Source organism: Cyanistes caeruleus, chromosome 3 (genome assembly GCF_971803275.1).
Source record: "Cyanistes caeruleus chromosome 3, bCyaCae1.hap1.1, whole genome shotgun sequence".
Taxonomy (NCBI): domain Eukaryota; kingdom Metazoa; phylum Chordata; class Aves; order Passeriformes; family Paridae; genus Cyanistes; species Cyanistes caeruleus.
Genome location: NC_141703.1, coordinates 109,849,396 through 109,871,722, shown reverse-complemented (window position 1 = coordinate 109,871,722; position 22,327 = coordinate 109,849,396). Strand labels below are relative to the sequence as shown.

General features: G+C 44.3%; 1 protein-coding gene and 1 pseudogene across 2 annotated transcripts in view; one reads left to right on the top strand and one right to left on the bottom strand.

Annotated features, from left to right (window-relative positions):
* The window catches only part of LOC147654432 (uncharacterized), a 749,593-nt gene that overhangs the window by 54,651 nt on the left and 672,615 nt on the right, over nt 1–22,327 (top strand). The window lies entirely within an intron of this gene.
* On the bottom strand, nt 1,682–5,354 carry LOC111943600 (uncharacterized; annotated as a pseudogene). Its single transcript, XR_015285412.1, has 3 exons — nt 5,215–5,354; nt 4,339–4,777; nt 1,682–4,256 (listed from the first exon to the last, which is right to left on the bottom strand). The product of XR_015285412.1 is annotated as an uncharacterized LOC111943600 (transcript).

The following is a 22,327-nucleotide window of genomic DNA, read 5'->3' as shown; positions in this document are numbered from 1 at the left end:
AGAGAAGATGCTGCATTGTAGATGAAACAATTCTTAGGTGTCCCAACTTCCCTCATATCAATGAGCCCGGAGTTACAGAGCTCCCAACAACAAGGGGCTTTAGAGGATTTTATAGAAGTTCAACACTTAAGCATGTGCAGCATGCAGAGAACACATTTCAAAATGTGTTTGAAGAGCAGAAGCTTAGTTTTGTACTGCTCAAAAGATCTTTGAAAGGCAGAGTGTGGATAGCATCCCAAGTGTTTCTGGGAAGATCTGAGATCCACACATTTCTGTGAAAAGCTCAACCTTACTTGCAAGAAAATCAATTAAAAAACTGCCCTTGCAGCTAAGCTTAACTGATTTGCTGTTTGAGCATCTCAATTACACTTGATTTCATGACTGAACATGTTCAGATTAATGGGAAAACAGAACCATGGTCAGAATATTGGACAAACTGTTTAGGTGAGCGAGGGAGAACACTGGTGTTTGTGAAGCAGCCAGCAGGGAGAGTCTGGAAAGCAGCTGCCTGCAGATGAACACTAAATCACAAGCAAAGTGAAGGGTAACACGCTGGTGTGCTTCAGCACATCAAGTGGCAACACAAAAATGCTGCATGAGCATGGATCATCTTACTCAGCTGATGAAGACTCGTATTTATGTTGTCTACACCCATGTGTAATACAGCCCCAGGGAGTGAACTTGGGTGCTGCCCCTGCCCATCTGCTCTCCATAAGGTATCAGTGTACTATATTCCATATATATATAGTATTTTCTAGAGTAAAATTGCTTGCCACAGCCCACATGCAGTCACTCTCACTGGCAGATGAACAAGGCTGTCCATGGGGACACTTGCAGCAAGAGCTACAAGCCTAGAAGACCAGGGCACAAGGTGCACCAAAACCAACATGTGGTCCAGGCCACAGCTAGTTAAGGTGGCAACCTGGCATTTTTAGAGCATGACAGCCAGTTCTCTGAGAAGTGATGCAGCCAGGCAAGTCCTCACAGCAGTTTTGTTTGCCATTTCTAGAAAGAGGCTGATCCCAAAATGGCCCGCTGCCCGTTCTTCCAGTACCTCAATGAATGACTAAGAGAGGATATGAAAAGTGTGGGACAGAAAATGTCCTCAGATGTTCATAGTTCTCCCACTCTGCCTGGCTCCCAGCTAAGGGAACCTGAATTAACTGTGCATTGAAGCAGAATTGGATGCTGTGGGCTCTGAACTACGGGGTTTGTAGCGACTGAACAGAGAGAGCGCAAAGTGCCCTGGCTTGTCATGGCAGGAGTGGAGAGTGAGGGCACAGGGGCTGATCAGCAGCAGTGTCTGTGTGAGGACTTACTGGGTAATAATGCCCATCAGCAGGTTCTCCTCTTGCCTGCTTTGAAAAATAAATAGAAACAGAATTAGAAGAGTTCACCTGGGCTAATACTGCTCGGCTTCTGTGCCCCTGGCACCTTTCACTCTGTAAATGTCACCACCCTGGCCTTGCTTTGTCCAGTCCACAATTGGCTCCAACTCCAACTCTAAGGCAAGAGACATTTTTTCAGCCACTTTATGGGGGCACAATTACAATTCAAAACAAATAAATGTTTTGGTAAAAGCATGTGCAGCAAGGACACCACCAAAATTTCCATCTTCTGGTGGCAATGGACTTTCTGATGGGGTTGGGAATGAAGAAACAACAAAGGCAATGTGTCAGGCTTTTTCAGGTCTAGTCTTTCTTAGAAACAAAAAAAAAAAAAAGAGGAAGAAAAGCAACAAACCTCTTAAATGATGTATTTTTTTGGGAACTAACAGCAGTATTGACCACATTATTTCTTTCCTTTTTTGGCCTGTCTTTTTTCTCTGAGTCCAAGCCTCTCAGTGGTACATACCCTGCTCCTCATGAGCTTGTGGTATTGACTGGGCTAATCCAGTTTGGAATGAACTCTCCAAAGTCTGTAATTTAAAAAGCATGGATCATCTCATGGATCTTAAAACACAGCCATGTGAACACTTACTCAGCACAGCTGTATTAATTCAAGCTCCCGGGGAGAAGGTGGGAGTAGAAACCAAATTACTTAAACCAGGTCTGCTGCCAGTGGAGCAAGGAGTTGTGCCCTTTGTGGCAGCAGCTGGTGGCTAAGGGAGGCATGGATGTATCCACATCACTCAGACAGTAATTCCAGTCATATTCTGGTCACAGCTTGCTTGTTTCCTAGGGATCCTGTGCTCTTCATGCTGGGCATTCTCTTTGCCCTAAGTGATCTCCTCTATTTGGGAGCTCACCCGGTGTGAAAGCTCATTGTTCGCACCAGGCCTGTGTGTGGTGCTGAAAATAAAAATTCTGCAGCACAACAGATTTGATGGCTTCGTTTTCTTGCCTGAAGCACACTGTGATTTCTTCCCCTGTTTGTCTTCGTGGGTGGAACAGGCATTTCAGTATATACTGCCATGCTCATTACAGGGAGTTCTTCCATGCTAGAGATATTAACATCTTTGTTATTACTGCCAGTTCCCTCCTCCTCCTCCGTACCAAACGGTCGCCTGAGCTAGAATTCCTATTAAGGACAGACTTCCAGTAGTAGTATTCTCCTCCTCAAAGAGGAGAAGATCTCTTCAGAGGTCAGATCCTTCTGCTTTCTCAGAATCCCCCATCCTTCATGTTCCTTAGAAAGTAATTATTAAAACTGTCAAAACCACTCACAAAAACATCACAGAAGTTCTTGGAACCAATTGAGAAATCATAATTACCTCTTTGTAATCATTAACAACTCAAAATCATGGTGTTTGAATTCAAAAGTTTTATGCAAGAAAAAATGTTTAGCATTTAATATAAAATCTGTTTGACACAGCTTAATTTTCAAATACCATCATTTTTCTGTTCATCATTTTCCTGTTCATTTTCAGTTCATCAGACAATTAAAAGACCACGAAAAAGTCATTCTAAATACTTTTTAAAGCCTTATAAAAACATTCATAAAGTGCCACCTAAACAAGATTCTGAGAGAAACACCTATTAAGATGTTAATTTAGTTAACAGCTGCTGAGGACTAAGCTGTCAAGACAGCAGCATGATTTGTGGAATTGTCAATTTAACAATGATACAACCCCATGAACACACTGTTCCATAGACAGCATCAGCTGGGCCCACAATATGCACACAGAGGCACCCGGCACAGCATTGCTGGGGGTTTCAAATAAATAGATGCAAGCACCATCTAAAACCAAGTCTGCTGGCATGTGGGAGACATGGATTCTATGGGAAGCAATCATCCCAGGCTGTGGCCTTACCGTGAGGGAAAACACAGGCAGCTTGTACAGGAAACAGGTACAATTTCTAGCTGGTTTTACTGGGATAAAAATTACAGAAATAACAGAAAATTATTCTCTATTCTCTAGAAATTATTTCTATTCTCTAGAAATAACAGAAAAAGACACTAATCCTTGGAACATCTCTAGGTCCTCTCTGTCCTTGAATGTATCATAGAGTGTAAGTACCTTCTGTTCTTCATCCCCAAGAGAGGCTCACAACAACCACTGCACCACAGCTAACGTGCTTTAGTTCATTTAATTCATTCAGCAGCGGCCTCACTCCCTGCTTGAGTGTTTGGCCAGTGCTCACTAACAGATTTGGATAAATCCAACAAAAAAAGTAAAAAGAAAAGTAAAAATGAAAAAAAAAAAAAGGGATGGGCTCTGAGGGCTTTCTCCACCAAAATTCATGTCCTGTACAAGATGTCTAGGGAGCAGCTTTATGTCTTCCCAGCACCAGGTAGCTTCCTATGACCCATGGAGCTTTCTCCTCTCGACCAGCTCCTCCGCGTGGTGCTTCTGGTGCCGCACCAGCTGGGGCTGGAAACAAAAGCTCTCCCCACAGTGGGACCAGCGGTAGGGCTGCTCCCTGATGTGGATGTGGGTGTGCTTGATGAGGTTGGAGCTGCCGCTGAAGCCACGGCCGCACTCGTTGGGCCTCTCACTGGTGTGGGTGCCCACATGGCTCACGAAGTCAGAGCTCTGCCTGAAGCGCTTCCCGCTCTGCCTGCAGGACAGGACCGCGTAGGGCCGGACCGGTGTGGGCCTGCTGGTGCTTCAGGAGGTGGCAGTGCTGGCTGAGGCTCTTCCTGCAGGCCACACACCTGTAGGGCCGCTCGCCCCTGTGCCCATGCCGGTGCTTGACACAGGTGGAGGTGTCACTGAAGAACCTCCCCCACTCTCTGCACATGTACGGCTTGAGCCCCGTGTGCCCACACCGGTGCTTGAGGAGGTTGGAGCTCTGGCTGAAGGCCTTGCCACACTCCCCCACAGGAAGGGGAGCTCCCTGGTGTGCACACACTGCTGCTGGACCAGGTGGATGCTCTGGCTGAAGGCCTTGCCACACTCCCCCACAGGAAGGGGAGCTCCCCACTGTGCACACACTGCTGCTGGACCAGGTGGATGCTCTGGCTGAAGGCCTTGCCACACTCCCCCCACTGGAAGGGGAGCTCCCCACTGTGCACACACTGCTGCTGGACCAGGTGGATGCTCTGGCTCTGGCTGAAGGCCTCGCCACACTCGGAGCAGATGGTGGGACACTCCACACCAGGGGCTCACCACGGAGCTGCTGCCCTTCTCACCTGCCTTTTCACTGGGCTGATGTCAGAACAGGGCAGCTTAACCTCCTCTTCCTCCTCACAGCCACCTTGCCGAGCCTCTGAGCAACCCCGCTGACTTCCACGGCTGTCCCCAAAATGTTCCTCTGCTCCTCTGGAGCCCACTGCCAACACGACCTGAGATATTTGCATTCAAGGTGATCTGGAAGGGGCCCCAGCACACCACCTGGAAAAGAAAGTATGGCTGTGATTCCCACTGGGAATTGGCACAGCAAACAGGCAAGCTGTTACCTTAGGGAGCCTTGTTTGCACCACATAGAGGAAGCAGTAAAGGGAAGACTGGGAGCAAATGGAAACCCAGCTGGAGAGGCTCTACAGCCTCATCATAGGACCCAGAGCAGACGTGGCATCAACAGCAAAGCCAAGGGCAATGCTACAGGTGTCTCCTTATCCCCAAAAAACCTACACACATTCCAAATATTCCCTCCTCCTACACACCGTTACCTGCAAGCTGACAAAGGCAAGCAGGCTGCCTTCCCCGAGGGGGAAAGAGCAAGTTTCAATGTGACCTGCATAAAATAGAGTGGCTCAAATAGCACTGAGGCAGCCCAAAGAGCATTTTGCTTGCTCTGTGTTTATAAACCCACATAACTTTTTCCTCACCCATGCGTGTCTCCTCCAAGGCTTTGTATTCTTGTTCTTCTCCTTGGTCCATCTGTGCAGTTACATCAGGTTCAGCAATCAGGAACCCTCCTAGCAGGAACAAACAAAAGCAATCTTAGTTGAATATTCAGCAAGAGCTTGTTGTCCTAATTATCCTAAATTTATTGTCTTAAAATCTAGTGTCCCTCCTGAATGTTGGGAATAAACAGAGTGGTGACTTAAAGGAATGGGATCAACCGAGCAACAAACATTTTTTGGACATCTTGTGTGCTACTGAGGCATCTGGTGTTAGGTATTTTTCTTAAAGGAGACTCAAGTTTGCCCCTCTTCAGGACATGCACCAGGCGTGCTGGGCTCAGAATTGGCTGACAGCAATCATAGACACAGGTGTCAGAAAAGAGCAAAACCCAGCCACACTTATACTTCTTCAATAATGACAGCCAGAAGTCTAATTCCTCTCCTAAAAGTATTTTAAATAGAAGATTACTTTTTAGACACCAGAACCTGATTTTTGTATTTGCTATCTCACCTCTTCTTTCTCCTCCAAGACGCTCAGGCTAAGTCAGAAAGATCCAACAAAAAAACCGTTTTGATGTCTTGTCTACTCCAGCTGGATTCTGTCACTTCCCAGCCTGGCATCCCTGCTGAGCTCCAACAACCACCATGAATTCAACTGTTGGGCAGGCTGCCCTTACAAATACCATCAACACCCAAGACAAGAATTTTTCTGTCAGTATTTACTATTTTGAGTCCAAAACCAGCCAAACAGTAAGCAACAGCAGTTAGCACCAAGAGGGCTGGCATAGGCAGTTGCTGCAGAAAAAAAAAGCAGAAGAATAGGGAAAATATAATGGTAAGAAAGATCCCACTTTATTTTAAAACGTAAGAATCAGAGATAGCAGGAGAGGGATACTGGGGGAATAAATCTAGGAGCAGGGAGCAACTTGTACCACAGATAAAGCTGAGATCACTCATGGAAATATTTTTAAAACTTTTAAGATGTTACTTTCCCCCACTCTGCTTTTAATCTTTAGAGTTACTTGTTTTCATCACTTCAGATGCTGCACAACCACTCAAGCTCCAGATGGAACTGACTTACTGGACAGATGGGAAAAACGCTGCAAACTGATGGGTGCCCAGACCACTTCATCCACCACCAGCTATTTAATGATGGGATTAAGGGATTGGATGGTGTCAGAATCAAGAAGACAGCTCAGGTGAATAGAACAGTTTTGGACCTCAGATGCCAGGGATTCCAAAACCACCAGTCTTGCAATCTTTTATTCTCCATGGCAAAGCTGGACAGAAGGAAAGTGAGTAAGCAAAAGAGAAAGGCTGCAATTGTGAGCTGCAGAATCATGAAGGAAAGCATAAACAGATGAGCAAAATGGAAGCTTTAGCAAAAATAACAACAAAAAAAGCGCACCTTAATCCGAGTCCCTGCTTCAAGTGTTTGCTGAATGCTGAAGTGGACCACCTGTGCAGATGGACTGCTTCCAGCAGCTCCAAGCTGATACATAAAGGGAGGCTGCTTTCTGCAGCCCTGCAGCTCTCAGGATTTTGCCTCTCCCCAGTGTTTCTGCTGCAACAGTTTGGCAGCTCAGCCAGCCCAGGCTATTTACATGCTGCAAGATGCTCCAGATGGGCAGCCCCCGCTCCAGAGCTGCAGTCAGAACCATGTCCACACACAGATATTTCCCAACTCACCACAAACACACGGGTTTTGCTCTGAGAGCTGTCAACAAACAGGAACTTTGGAGGAACAAATCCATCAGCATTTCAGAGGTGGTACCAGCATCTGACAACTGCCTGACAACCACTGCCCTGAGGAGCATCTCAGCAGGCAGGCAGGGTGGGAGTTCCCTTCTGACCCTGCAAAAATTCCCAGTTCAGGTTGCCACTGACTCACTGCTGCTATGCTTAGATTTGCTATGGGAGGAAACAGGTAGGTAACTTCCATGCAACAGGCTGGTCAGGAGGAAGAAAGAGCTTCGTCCTTTCCCAGGACCACAGTCTCTGTGCAAGAAGGGCACAAGCTGCATCAAGAGAGGGGAAATTTCTGCAGGGATTTCATATGTTACTAGCAGAAGCATAGCCTTGGGTGTATTGAGTTACTGCTTGAATGTGAAAAGCAAACCAGGGAGATCATCTGTGTACGTGTGGTTCCTGCAGGCAATGTCCACAGCTTTACTAAAACAAGGTAGAGAGGTACCCAATCCAGAACTCCATCGAGGGCTTTGCAAACACATCCTGTTACTCCCAGGACCTTGGCTTTATTGTTGTCATAGCCTGTTTTTGCATCTGGGTCCTACAATGGGTGCTCTTTACCTTGGCTACTCAATTTCTGTTCTGACCACTCAGCCCTGTGTTCCTGCTGTGGCTGTAGCAAGGTGTGGAGCTTATGGGACTTATCCTAGTGCAGAATTCCACAGTTTCAGCTTCCCATGCTCCTGGCGTGCCACCAGCAGCTGAGAGCTCATGCTGGGCCCATTTAAATCTTCCTCTCCCCAGCTATTTTTTTGGGGACAGATAATGACTGTGGTAAAATCAAAAGGTGATAATATTTCTTTTTTTTTTTTGTGTGTGTGTGTGTGGTGTTCTGCCACTGAGGAGCTGCATGAAAGAAAACTGGGAGGGAGCATAACTGGGATGGGTGACTGGAATTGGCTGAAGGGATATTCCACACCACAGAACTCCTGTCCAGTGTATAAAGTGGGGGATTTACTTGGAAGTGGGACCAAGTGGGACCGGTTCAGGAAGGGGGTGGTGAACAATTGCGTTGTGTTTGCTTTTTTTTGTTTTCCTTTCCTATTTCCTTTTATATTGTGGTTATTATTTACCATTATTATGACATTTCACTTCCTTTTCAATCATTAAACTGTTGTTATCTCAACCTAAAAGTTTTCCTTTTGATTCTCCTCTCCACTCCACCGGGCTGAAGAGAACAGAGAGGGGGTTGAGCGAGAGGCTGCCAGGTGCTTCACATCCAGCTGGGTTTAAACCACAGAACAAGCAGGAGCAGTGACATCTCACTGCCAGGCTTAACTTCAGGGCAGAAAGGAAAGCAGCTGATGTGGGGGGTATAGTACTTAATCAGGGCTAGAAAACAGGATACACAGGAGTTCCTTGTGAGGACACCATGCTGTGCAAGGTGAGAGAAGAGATAAGAAGTCACTGTTCTGGAATTAATTTCCTTATGTGGAGCTTCCCCAGTGGAATGAAATGTACACACGTTTTTACATTGTGGTGCCTGCTTTTCTTAATTTCTCCAGATAACACATACCTGGAGGGAAGAAGGAATCTGGCTCTGTGTGTTTTCATGAAGTGTGGTGGAAAATGTCAGAGCTTGGGTGTTCGCTTGAGCGCTTCCCACACTGATACCGCAGTTCTCCCTACACAGGAGGTGACATAGGAAAGGGTTTGCTTAGGCATGGTAACACTTGGGTTACACACTGCCACCTTACCCGAGGAGCGAGAACAGGTTTGCAGACAGAGGAAGCCACCCTGTGGCCACAGGCATGAGACAGCAGATGGATTTCCCGAGGCCGTAAAAAAACCAAGTTGTTTTTCACCTTGGCTCCTGTATCCCAACTGATGAATACACTGCATTTATGTGTGATGGTTTTGATCCCAGGTTATAATACAGAAAATTACCCAGCCTTTCTAGGAGCTAAACCACCAAGTAAGTGGTTTGTGCTTAGCAGTGGTACAAAACAGGATGGCCATGAGTTGAGGACCCACAGGATGACAAAGAGAAAAGTGTTTTTTCAGGAATCTGATAATCTTTCCTGCTAACAAAGAGAAAAATGCTCTAAAAGCCTCCAGAGTCCCTTTTCACTTCAAGCTATTGTTAGCAGGGCACAAACCATGTGAATTAGTCAGCAACCTTACTCACTGCGTACCCTGAAGTGTATGGGAATTGCAGTAAGAGGCAAATGAACAGGGTTCAGTGTTGTCCTGCTGAGGCTTTGTTTGCAAAGGTTAAAATACAAATTTGCATTAAAGACCTTTTCTGTTGGAGAAATGATGACTGATACAGGCTCATTAGACTCGATGGCTGCGTACAGATGGAGAAACAGTCATCAACAAAAGAAGATGGGAATACTGAAATAGAATGAAAGGGAAAACATAACCCCATCAATTTAGAAAACATTACAACTGACAGGCACACTGCTGTATCCTCTTCATGCTTGTGCCATACAGCATGTTTGCTCAGAAGTGTGGAGGGGTGGAGATCGCTGTGCTGACAGTCAAAGTATGAATGTATGCAAAAGGACAAAAGGGGAAACTGGCTTGAACTGCTGGATCACCATCACTGGAGGTTTTTGAAGCGTGGCCAGACAAAGCCCTGCCTAACCTGATCTGGTGCTGGTGATAGTCCTGCTTTGAGCAGGAGGTTGGATTCCAGAGGTTTCTTCCAATCAGCATTCTGTGTATTATTTCGGCAGTTTCTCAACTATTAGATATTTTGAAATGCTGGAACCCTTTTTATACCACACTGTCTCCACCCTGCAGACAGTTCAATAATTAAAAGTTGGTAATTTGGGAGAAATCTTCAGAAAAAGATTTGGCTGTCTTGAAAACCTGTGAAGCAATGAAATGTACAAAATGGCTGTATTTCAAGGAAAAGGGAAAGAAACAAAGTAACTCCAGGTTGATAAAAATGACAGGCCAACATTTACTAGATCACTATTAAAATAAAACTGGCTGAATCTAGACAGAAGGTATAAAAAACCATCTCGCATTTTAAAATATCTGTAATAGTTCAGAAACACCACAAATCAAGCCTTGGCTCCATTTTTTTACTACATCAGAGCAATTTCAGTCTTTGATTACTTTGAACATCAGCTGGCTGGTGATTTAACAGCCACCTTTCCTTTATTTTTGGTTTTGTGTTGACAAGGCCAATATATCACTTTCAAAAGTTTCTATGCTTTTATTGTCAAAAGTATTTTGTCTATAAAAATTCCACAGTGCTTAAATAGTTGAAATGATCAAACCCCCATGCTGGAGAAAAGAAATGAAAAAACCCTGGTGGGAATGATAGAGTAAGGAGAAGTACTGAACTGTTCTTCCATTTTGCAGCAAGCTCTAGCTAGTCTTAGCCTTTGCATTTCTCTTGGTATTGTAGTGCTGAAAGGAACATTGTACCCACCCAGCAGCTTTTATAGAAGTTCATCTACACTGAGCAAAGCTGCCATCTGAATAGAGGGAAGTAAGTTTAATAAAGATGTTTGAAGAATTGTGGCTGCCCACGGACGGTTGTTTCTTAAACTTAGGTATTGATCAACCACTTTCACCGGCGCTGAAAGAAGTTTTGGCATGGAGTGATGCATCAATCACTTATATGCAGAGAGCACCAACACTCTGAAGAGCTGCTAAAAGAGAAATAAACAAGGAGAACAGTTTGCTGTCTTACTCTTCTTCAAGCCCATTTGACAGGACACTCTATTCTGAGCATTTCAGCTCCATCAACACACGCAGTTTTCCGTAGCCTGGAGAAGATTGCTTGTTAACACTGCAGAGAGTTAAGTGAAGTGCTTGCCGAGCAGATAATGGCAGCCCTTGGTTTGGATGTGAAGTATTAAACCTTGTGATGTTGGAGTTACAGCCTTGCAGGTTGGAAGGCATCCCTGGAGACCACCTAGTCCAACTCCTTGTTGAAGCAGGCTCAGCCAGAGCAGGCTGCTGAAGGCCATGCCCAGTCAAGTTCTGAGGATCTTCACACCTCCATGGCATTTAAGGAGAAAAAAATCGCAGAAAGCAAACTGACACCAGACTGACTGAAAAATTGGAAAGCAAACAGTTGCTGTATCGATGCTAAAATGCAACTACCCTGACCTAGGCATGTGTTTGTGGGAAAAACACGTGGACAAGCAAACCATCAAAAGCTTGGCAGCATCACCATGTCACGTTCCACTTTTTTGTAGTTCAGGGCACCTTCAGTGTGTTTCGAGGAGATGCATGTTCTTCACACCACAATAGGTGTCAGTACTGTGAGAGGATTCCATCTTAAGGTATTCATATTGTGTTTGATTAATAACTGCTGCTCTGAGCTTCAAGGTCAATCTACTATCAGCCTTAAAAATGGGTGCAGAAAGAAGAGCTTTCTGTCAGGACACTCGAGGACACCTGTGACAGACTGGGACTGAGATGGCCATCAAAGTGATTACAAACACACGGGAAGGGCAACAAAGGGGTGCCACAAACTTCTTGCTGGATTTGATTCAAGTTTACCCAGACTGGATAAATTGCAGATTTTCCAAATAAAAAGAGATGAAAATGTGTGCACATCCATGGACCTGCTATTTTTAATGCCCTGTACAAATGATGACCTGAGCTCCCTTTATGAAGAAATTGACCTCTGTGTTTGGCGAATTATATATGAAATGCAAAATCAAAGTTATATTTGTGCACCAGGTTCACCACTTTGGCAAGTGACATGTACTTGAGGAGATTTAATGTATTTGATATATAATTTCCCCTGTAAAACATGGGGGGAGATCATTGGGGGTTTTCCTAGGTACACACTTGTGTGCCAGCAGTCTGTAGCTGACGTGTGAAGGTTAAGGTAAGGAATCTTCGAGGGACCTTTCCCTCACACAGAACCGAAAGTAGCTGTCATTGTGTGATTTTTAAGACCCCCTAGTAAAATTCAAGGGAAAAAAACCCTTGTAGACATAAAGAAGTGTAACAGCTAGGGGAGGAGAATCAACCAGGGGTAGCAGAGACATTCCCAGCTTTGAATAACTGGAAAAAAAGAATTAAAAAGAAGACTAGAACAAAGAACAAGTGATCACACCTGGGCTCCTGGGACAGCTGGCCAACACACTGGTGCATCTTGTCAATGGAGGCTGTGTTTGTATCCCCAGAAAAGCTCATCAGTTGCAGGAGTGACTCCCTTATCTCAGTTTCTGATTGCCTAATTACCTGCTACCTGGATTTATGGCTTTGGCCATGCACTTAGAACCAGTCAAGGGCTGAAAGTGGGAGAAACCCCAGAAAAGCAACCAGGGAAACTGCACTGAGAATTCTTGCAGCAGGTGCTCAGTTTTGTTACATCTTTAGAAGAAAGACAAGGTTTAAGTAGCTTGTTGGTTAAATAGACCCCAATTTGGGCCAGAAGAGGCTCAGATTGGACTTTAGAAAAAAATTCTTCACTGAAAGCATGGTTACACATTGAGAATACTGTCATAGTGAGTCACACTGAAGATCCTCCTGAAGGGGAAGTTCTGTCCATAAGAAAGTTGTTGAGTGACGCTTCCTTGTTGAGACCCTTCTAAATCCAGCTTACCTGTGCCCTGACTGCTTTGCCCAAAGGTTGTGCCCCCAGTTTTGTGTTCATGTGGTTGCAGTGGCATGGCTCTCTTGTGTTAATTTATATTGTTATTTACATCACAGTTTTACACATTTGTTTTTAATAGTGTTTGCCTTGTAAATATCTGAACATGATATTCTAGTGAACTTCTTTCTCGAGCTTTCTGTATCTGCAAACAATACTACCTAGGGATTTCTTAGTTTTAATTAAGCTCAAAATGTAATCTTGGAGGTCTAGAGGAAGAACTCAATATAAAAAGGGTAAAGTGCCCTTCAAATGTGTAAGTTTTGCAGTAAAACCCTGTGGTTGTCCCTCATGTTTTTCACTGAGGTGTTTCGGACTGCTTGAATTATAATTCAGTCTCCCATACTTACCTGACACTTGCCTGTGGGAGTAAAAAAAGCTTATTTAGGGAACATGGGTGAAACACCCTCAAGTAAAAGGCAAAAAACCCATCATAGATCACGGCCTGCAATTGTCCCTTGAGTTTGGCATTGATGAAGCTTGCTGCTGTCTGCCAGCGTATTTGTAATACCCAGTCAGATTTCAATATTGTACTTGGTGATTTGTGAGTCAGTTCTCTCATTCTTTTCTCTTGGTGCTAACTGAATTTAGGAGATCAGTTTCACCAGGGATGAGGAGCCTGTGTCAGAGCATTGATTAGGTATTTAGAGGAGAGCATTCCAAAAGATCAAGGTGAGCGGCAGAAGTTGGGCAAAAGGAAGTGCCCAGTATGCAAGCATTTCCCCAGCATCTTCCCAGCAGCTTCTGGGGAAGCAGCAAAGCAGTTCTGATGTAGTCCTGTGTAAGGAAGGGCATCAGGCAGTTAACAGCATTGGGAAGCCAGTCAGAATGGGTGAAGGGAAACGTGGTGTACAATTGTGGGAGAATTGGAAGGAGAGGCATGAACGAGGTGCTTGTTATCTGTATTTGAAAGCTTGTTTTTCACCAGAGAGATCTTGAAACTCGTTTTTAATCGCTTTAACTCTGCTTTGTTAATTTTTAAAATTACATAAACGTCCTGGGGTGTGCAAAGAAAGCTGTGTTTTGCTTCCAGATATCTGAGGAATAAGACATTCTTGTACTGAAGGGGTCAGTCTTTCCCCACTTTTCTCCGCAGGCAGTGTGTTGTCGAATTCCTTCATTTTAGGTTACGGCTGATCCAGGGACTGAGCTATATTGCCACTATTATTTGTTAAAATATTTATTTTCCCGGCCTCATCAGGGTAATCGTGTTATGCAAAATAAAAGAGGGTGGCCTCCATGTCAATTGGAACCGGTGGGCTGACAAGTTCCCAGCGCATCTGTGCACCCAAAACTGCACACTCCAGCCTTAGCTGCCCAAAGGTAATGGCACATGCAAATTATCTGGGCTCCAGTGGTCTGTGGGTGCTGAGAAGAAATGATTAACTAGGATTATGGGACTACTGGAGGCTGGTGCTCTGTGTAGGTTTTGCAGAGTTTTGAGCAGCCAAGGGAGGCTGGAGTTACTCAGCTGGTTTTCTCCTGAGCCTTCTCTAATTACAGTGACTGCCTGAGGATCCGACAAACGAGACAAAGCTCAGAACAAAAAGCTCAGACAGAGCTGCCTGTAAACATCTGCACAGGTACAGGCACACACAGTTCTTCAGAGAGGGGGGATAATGAAGGGCACAGTGATTTTAGCAAGACTGGCGGTGCAAGGCAGCATCTCCCCACTTTGAACCCGGCATCCAGCTGTAGCTAAAACCCCAGCTACCACTGCTCAGCAGGTCCTGCTGCTCATCTGGGCTGTGCAGAGGCTCAGCCACTCACTGGCTGCCTAGGAAACGTGTTATCCACGGGATAACAGGCTCCATGAGGAGGAGCATCCCCAGTTTAGTGCGGAGGGAAGGCAGAGGAGCTGTGCCATGGCCAGCACCTCTGCAGGAGGGTGAAAGGATTGGTGCCTCTGGGGAGCTGCAGTGCTTGTGGAGGTCATTTAGAGAGCCTTTGTGTGGGTTGTGGTGCAAGGGTTGATACTGGGGAAGGCGTCTCTGAGGCTGCACTCTGTCCATCCTCCTTACAGCAAAATATGTTAATTATTGGTGTAGCTGCTCTCCCTCAGAGATCTCTGGAAGCTGAATGACATTTGCTGCCAATGGCACTGGCAGACATCCAGATTTATCTGGTTTCATTAAGCAGCCCTGTTCATTTAGATCTCTGAGTTGATGCAGGACTGCACATGGTTTAGACTTCTTGTATTTGCTGGCTTTTTGTGCTCGTTTCTTGCTATTTTAATATTTAATTGGCTTGCTTTTGTGTTGAAGGGAGCCGGTTTGTGGTTTTCCCCTCCATTTTCTTATGAATATGTAATCTTAGGTGGTTTGTTTTCCAAGTGCTGTGGTTTTCAGAACAGTCTCTGTGTTTGCAGAGATCAAGCAGTAAAGAGACCCACAAAGCTGTGGGCAGACACATCCCATGAAGGCAGAAATGAAAGTTATGGAGGCTCTGGTAAAGTTTGCTTGTGAGAGGTGCTTGACTTGTTGATTGGATGGTAACAGATATTTTTAGTCAGGCTGAAATCTTTCAGATGGTTGCCTTTGAGATTTGTCTCTCATTTCTGTGTGTCTGTAAACAACAGCAAGTAGTTTTTTTTGGATAGTCACTGTGAGGCAGCTGATTTTTATTTCATTTTAAGGCTTTTGGAAGTGTGTACTCTGACCCTGTACTTGCTGAATTGGGGTTCAAGGCATTGTTTGACAAGCAGGGAGACAGCCTGTTCTTCTTCTCTTTTGGTGCTCATCCTGAGTGTCAACCCCCTGCCCTGTGTGCACTTTTCCTTGTTGAAGGTAGTGATTTGTGCACGACCAGGAGGCAGCAAAGACAGCTTCAATCAATAATTTGCTGCTCAAGTTGCAGCCTTGGTGCTGTGCATGTACTGCAAAAGGAGACTCCCTCCTGCAGGCTGCCTGTCAGGCTGGGAAATCAGATTCTGTGAACTGCAGAAATAAATTTTCTTTCTGAGGTGACTGCTCAGCTGGCAGAGAGGCGTTGGGAACCAGGGGCTTCTCTAGAGACTTGCAGGAGTTTGGCTTCTTCACATATGCTCTCTTGGCATATAAAGGAGTGCTTTGCACTGTCTCCTGTGGCTTCATATGGCTTGTCACATCCACAGGCAAAACTGGAAGCTGAGGAGGATGCATGGCACTGCTTTGGGTTTCTGTATGAGGTTACACTATTTTACATAAATTTTGTTTCCTTGGGGGAAGCTTTGATGCTGCAGGTAACTGTAATGTAGCATTTTTTCTGAGCCATCTTCACACTTTTGATGATAAAGACGTGCACCAGACACAAACAGGAGCTTTGGCAAGTGTTAGAGTATTTTTGCTGAAGTCCAGAGGAGCAGTTGCCAGTACAGACGTACAAGTCCATCTCTAGCAATTAATATTCCTAAATATTCCTAGCCTGCAGCTACACCTTTGGATTTCTTTTGGCTGTGAAAAATTGCCTGACGATGCAAATCTCCAGTGTCGCACTTGTGGCATGGAAAAAAGGGAAACTCGCCCACAAGTTCACAGCAGACACTGCTGGCAGTTGATGAAACTACAGGTGGCTTTCTTTTTTTATTTTTAATGATACAGGTATTTTATCTAAAAATTCTCTGCTCAGATTCAGTAAGGAAATAATTAGTATGCAAGAATACTTGGATCTAAGTTAATGGGATTTGAAGGTTTCCTGATGAACAAACCCATGAAGAAATGTATACATGATTGCAAAGAAAAGTCACTTTTGAAGTGTCACCTATTTGAAAATTATTTTATAATCATTTATATTTTATAATAATTATTAAAAATGTTGCATGTTACTCATTACAGACTGCCTTGTGTGCACTTGTTAATTTTGAAGGTAAGAAAATTTATTTAATTCCTAGTAATTCCCTAGTAGCAGCATGTATTTATGCTAATCTGGTTTGGAATATGTGGTTTGGTGTTGATGTGTTCTTAGAGGTTTAGGCTGTGGGTTTATTAGCTGCAGGACCAGAATAACATTTGAGTGCTGTGATGAAACAAAATTATGTTCCTGAAGTGTTTAAGCATGCTGCACTTGCTGTTGTTAAGCAGCTTCTGCTTGAAATTAATTCCATGGGGAAATAAAAGACCTTGGCTAATGGAATTACGTCAGTATATTTGGAATATGAAAAAGGAAAGCAATTAAAAATAGAATATTAATTAATTAATCTTACAGCTTCCTCTTAAAGATTTAGTGTTTGAAGGAGCGCTGTAATAAACTCTAGCAAGATAATACTAATAAAACAAATATAATTTGACAGAGTTGGCTTATTAGATATTATTAATTGAGTATGAGTTGAAAGTTGTGTCTTAGTGTTTACAGAGAATAAAAATAGCTGGTTCATTAGCTGTCAGTAATACTTTTTAACATCAGTTTATGCCATTTGTGGCTTTATTTAATAAAAAATCTTGACAGGAGTTTAAAGAAATTTCTCATTTAAGCTTTATTAAACTGCTAAGGAAGAAGACTGGTGCAAAACCTTCTGTGCATAATGCGTGGATCTCGGACAAGCCAGGCTTTAGAGGTTATTTAGAGACCACACACTTCAGTATTCAGGATTTGGAAGTGAATCCCACTTTTCACTTTTAAATCCCAGCTCCCAGCTGACGTTCTCAACCCTCCATCATCACCAGAGTTTCAGCCTGATGTCTATAATCATGTCAAACTGTTTGTTAGTGATTTTTTTCCATGTGCTATGTTTTCAACCCCCAGTGATGTGTCCATGATAGATGGGAGAGCACATGGCTGCTATTTTTTGACCTTGGCTATCCCCAGTTGGAGCAGCGTTTTTGGATCCGCTGTCAGCAAGAAATAGGTCCTCACAGTGCTGGATTCACCGGAACACCGAGCTTGGGCAGCACATTCCTGTCTTCCCTAATGGAACATTGGGGCTCCACGTGGCTGGGAAAGAGGATGAAGGATGGCCATGGTGTGCAACAGCTCCCACAGCTTTGTCTTCTCCAAAGAGAGTTCAAGGTGTGTATGTGTGTGTGTGTGTGTGTAGGGTGGGTGGAAGTTCTCACTATAAAGTCCTTGTCTTCCTGTGCTGGGCTGTGTGGATCAGACACTTGTTTGTGTTATGATGTATAGATTATGTTAAAGTTGGCAGCTGCTGCCTCTGTTGTTCAAAAAATCATCAAGGATGGAAGAGACCTTTGAGATCATCCAGTCCAACTCTCAACCCAGCACCAACCATAACCACTCTTAAACCACATTCCCAAGTGCCAGATCCAGATGTCTCTAACACCTTCAGAGATGGTGACTCCACCACCTCCCTGGGCAGCTTATTCCACTGCCTGTCTTTTGATGTAGGTTTTTTTAAAAAAATATTTAGTGTAAACCTCCACTGGCAAAAGTTCATGTCAGTTCCTTTTGAGCTCATGTGATAATTGAAATGAGACTCCTGCGTGTTATGTTCTTGATTTAAGGTTTGTTACCCTTGCAATTAGCATTTACGCTTCTGCTACAAGACTGAAAACAAGATGTTGCAGTTAGACTTCTAAACCCAGCCATTTAAGCTCCTAAATGTGCTGAGCTCTTATTGAGCTTCCTTGGTTAATTATTGGGTGCTAATTTTAAATTCTTCCACATGTTGTTGTATTTTTTTTTTGTCTCTGTACAGTGATTGACTTTGCCAGCTATATTTGTGTTAGATATTGAGGTCAACCCAGGCCAGCAAGGCTTACTGAAAGCTGCCTTAGCCTTCATGAAGTCTGACCCACAGTGGAATAACACAGAGATTTTGGGGCCTACAAAATACTGATTAGGGCTCTTCCCCCTATTGTGAGCATCCTGGCCTGTGAGATGTTACTGTTTTTTACCTGGCACAGAAGTTGGAGTGTTATGCTTTGTTCTGCCTTCCTGCTTCCCTGTCTCAACACCCCCCTCTGTTTGTGGTTTCAGGGCTGTTGGAGAACCACACAAATAAGTATTTGCCTCTTTTTCCTTGTCTTCCCAGTCACCTTTCCCTCTAGTTCCAGCATTTTGCTGGAGTAGAGGATGAAAGTGAGTTTCCTCCTTGCACTGCTCCCTTGCTGCTGTCAGTACCCAGTGAAGCACTCCAGCTGCCCTGTCCTCCTGGTAGCCCTGGATGTCAAAGGAAATCTCATGTTTTGTGATTCAGTGGCTTGAATTTGCCATCTCTGACTCAAGCCAGAGCAATACAAGAACATGAAGTAGAAAAGGAGTTCTGATGACGCTGCTGTGTGTGGGGACTTGGTTTTTGTGCCCTTTAGGTAGTGTTCTTACTCTGGTTCCTGGAAATGGGAACCAGGGAATTTATTTTCCTTCTGCTTTGGATTAGAAGACAGAACAGACCAACAGGAGGCTGTTTGAAATGTGTCCTATCTTACTTTGAAATGGCTAAAGGACTCAAATGTCTTGAGGCAGGTGGTTTCAATGTGGGCAGAATCTTTGCTAGTCAGAACAAAATCTTTGCCCAGAAGCAGTTAGATTTTTAGAAGCAAGCAATTATCATTTGTATGGGAGTTATTTTCATTCAGACTACAGTAATTGTATCACTCAGACGTGCCAAATTCAACTTATGACAAAGGATAGGGTTTGCTTCTGCTTCTGACATAGCAGCTGTTGCAAATGCCAGGATTCAGTTTTGCAGGGAAGCTGTTAAAAATGACTGGTTTAGTTTTTGACAGTGTCAAAGACAATATTCTAGATGCGTCCCTAGGCATTAATATATCTGATGGACGCTGATTCAAAACACACTCTTGCTATGACTTGTGACCTCCCAGTAGGATTCTCTCTTTTTAAATCAAATCCAAGTAAAATGCTTCCTCAGCTTGACAAGGAAATGGACCTTCTTATGGTGGGGGAACTGTTCAGGGACCTCATTTGTTACCTGCTGGCTTCTGAACAGCAAGCCCTGGCTGTGTGCAGGCTCCCAGTTGATAATTTGTAAATCTGTGTGGCAGGACTTCCAAGCTGGTTGGAGATTTCAGAGACTAAATATATATGGTTTCCTGTACAGTCCTCCTGCACATCTTGTTGTAGTGAGGAAAAATCTGTGTAAGCATGTGGGATGGAAGAAAAGCTGTTAAAATGAAAAAAGGTATTTTATTACAAGGCAAGGTATTAAAGCATTCACAGTGAATCTCTCTGTACTGGTTTCAGGCTAGTATTTCAAACAAATATAGTAAAGGAAGAACATTTTCAATTAACAAGAGATAAAAGGAATAATCCTGCTTGTGGTCACTATCTGTGGAATGTATCCCAATAATGAGTAGATATGTTTTTCTTCCCTCAGGAGCATAAACATTTAAAGCAACTACAGAACTTGTGAAGTCAACTACAGGACTTGAGTGTGGTGAATCCACACTCTTGAATCTAACAGAGACAAAGCTGAAGCACTTCTTCAGGTGGTCTGGAAAAAAAGAAAACACAGAAATGGCTTGGTGCTTCATGTTTTTGGTACCACGAGGGATATGTGAAGAGTTCTGTGACTGTTTTAGCCATCTCACACTAGGCAGGATGCAGGAACATGGCACTGGCTGAATACTCTACAGAGGCAAAGGCAGAGCCTCTCCCTTCAACACCAGGATGTGATCTGCAGGAAGCAAAGGGAGGAGGCCCTGCTGGCACCCTGAGGTGTGGACAGAAGTGATTCCTGCACTGGAGTGCTGAGCACTGCAACACTAGAGCATCACGTGTGAGCTGGGCCGTCCAGGGAACAGATGTGTGTCCTCTTGGGCTCCTTTCCTGCTGTGTTTTATAGTTCTAGGAAGTGATGGAGGTAGTGGGTAAAGCGAAGTGAAATTCAGATGTTCTGCTTGAGAGACGCGGCGAAGACTGAGGTTTCAATTTACACTTTTTCTGAGTTTTCAGTAAACAGACAAATCTAGTAACTGTAGAAACTTGGCTTCAGCTGTGAACAGACATTTTTGTTTGCTTTCTGCTTTAAACAACATACTTCCTCATGGAGGATGTTACTCAGCTCGGATTTCCATAATTACTTATGGAGCATCCTACAGTTAGTCCTTACCATCCTGTGAGTCCCCATGCTGGTTATTTTCCTGCCAGCACCAGACTGATCAATGAGGACCTGAGGAAAACATGTTAGGCTTTTATGGGAATGCTTTGCAGGGGGAGGTTTTGATGAAAATGCTTTAAAACTGCAGGTACTGGTCACAAACTGTCCTTGCTGGGGTTTGATGGCTGTTCTGCAGAATTCAGTTACTGCAGCCCTCCAGGATGTGAGCATTTGAAGGCTGATCATGTCATTTTGAGATTTATTAACTCTTGGTGTTCCAAACTGACCACAATATCCTTGCTGAATTTTGATCTAGTAACAGCTGTGAGGTGGAATGTTGGCAGGTTGCTCTAAAGAGGAGTAAGAAACAACTTGTGTTGGGCAGTCAAAGGGGAAGGTCTGGAGCCGTGCCTGCATTAACCACGGGGTGGCAAAGGCAATGTGGAGCTGCCTGTCTGAAAATGCTGTAAAGGTCCTCAGCATGAGGGGAGAAGGCAAAAGTGTGCCTGTGTGCTGTCAGATGATTATGCATAGTATTTCTTTTCTAGTTGTATATAAACTCCTTAAAAATCCCTTCTGATGAAGGAGGGGTCTCATGGTCATGAAATAAACACTTTGTAGTTCTGTTCTTGTGTCCCTTTCTTCCTCAGTTGATAAACATCTCAAATCAGTTTTGCAGCAGGATTTTTAACCCAGATGGAATCCCCTCATCCACTGTTTGGCTGTGGCATCTCATGGGAAGTGTCTGATCCATGGGACAGGTGAGTTCATCTACTTCTGTCACAGGGAGTGTGCAGGGGCCTAACCAGAAAGAGGTGAGGTGGTGACTTTCTGTAATTCTACATACTTCATTTAGTTTGGAAATGAGACAAAGTTTAGTGAGAGGTACCTCATTATCAGAACTCTGGAGTAATTGCAGCAGAATTGGTGGGTACGATGGGTTGTCAGGAAAAAGGACTCTGGGTTTGTGCTGAGATACCTGTCTGGCTGTGACTGCATTTGGGAGCAGAGACCAGAAGGAGCCACCAGTGGGCAGTTTTAACTGTGACTACATGACGTGTTTAATGCTAACATCGAAGATCCTTTCACAGCTCAGATTGATTTTTGGCATGTTTGGAGTAATTGATGACGTGATGGGTCTAATGGCCATTATACAAGCCTTACAAGGTAAAGTAAAGAATGAGAGCAAAACCAAGGCATCTCCTTAGTCACTGCTATTCATACAAGCTCAGGCAGCTGCTGCAGATGTGCCTCTGTTTCCTTTGCTTCCCATTTGCTCTATCACTCCTTCTGTTCCTCTTTCTGCACCTTCTGCTTTCCCTTCAACAGCTGTGCAAGCCCCCCATTCCTCCTGCAGCAGTGGGGGCAGAAGCAATGGTGTTATTTGGTCTGGCAGATTTGGTGGTTTGGCAGCAGCAAATGCTCAGGCTCCAGAAAGGAGTCTGGAGTGAAAGGCTCAGTAAGTGATTGGGGGAATTTTTACTGCATGTGACCTTTTTTGTTCAGACACTTGATGGTTACTGGAAACTCTATTTAGCCCATGAAGAGAAAGTGTTGATTGTGCAGGAAAATAGAGAACAGTCTGCTGGATGGTAGGACTGTGTGGGCAGAAGCAGACAGTTCCTATCACCAGACCAAGGCAGGATCAGGTGCCTTAAGATTATGCTGAAAAGGGTTTAAGAAGCAGTTAATGGGACAAAGGGAAAATAATGCTGACAAGGCATTCACTAGGTGGTGGAATGAACCCAGAAGCCCTGCAGGAGGGGTTTTTGCTTGTCTCC